The sequence below is a fragment of the Limulus polyphemus genome, unplaced genomic scaffold (genome assembly GCF_000517525.1).
Source record: "Limulus polyphemus unplaced genomic scaffold, Limulus_polyphemus-2.1.2 Scaffold3238, whole genome shotgun sequence".
In the NCBI taxonomy this organism is placed as follows: domain Eukaryota; kingdom Metazoa; phylum Arthropoda; class Merostomata; order Xiphosura; family Limulidae; genus Limulus; species Limulus polyphemus.
Genome location: NW_013668848.1, coordinates 56588 through 57363, shown reverse-complemented (window position 1 = coordinate 57363; position 776 = coordinate 56588).

Below are 776 nucleotides of genomic sequence, written 5' to 3'. Positions count from 1 at the left end.
TTTAGTTAATCAATGATGATGAATGATTCGAGAATCAAGAAAGTTAATCAATCAGAAATGAGATTCATGCAATGATGTGACGAGAGTGAAGTACGTTATAACTAAAGGCAGAAGGAGAATTCGGATAACTCGAAGGTGCCATGTACTTGTCAAATCACAAGACTGGTGAAATGAAATTGAATCATAGTGATATGATATTGGCAGAGTTGTGAACAAAACTCTATCTTTGTATTACGACTACAGAAAAAGAAATACTATAGTAGTCACTGTTGACATATAAGGTTTCAGAGTGGCTGAGACATATGTTGTCAAGGAACTGACCATCATAGACATTTATACAAGATGGACAGACAAGTACTGCTCCCAAGCTCCCTTCATAGATAGCATATTGGATGAAGAGAATCAGAAGTATGTGAGTTAGTGTATCCAGCACAGGATGACTACAACTTTCAGAATCTAATAAACATCTGTTATAAGTTATATTAAAAAGGCAAAAAGAAGGTACAACTATTGAACCATATTATCAAACTCCCATTATCAACTTAGAGGATTTTGACTGTCCCTCTTATTGACAACTGGAATGTCATGAATGGATCCATTTTGCTTACCATCAGCCACTGCATGTGCATTGTACCAAATTGAAGACTCATGCACACTACAATTGGATCATCAATAGCGGTTGGTAGAGCTTTTGATATTTCTGAGGAGAGTTTTAAGAAGGAAAAGAACTTCTGATCCACCATTTACCATATATATTATTTTTGTTTTGGTTTTAG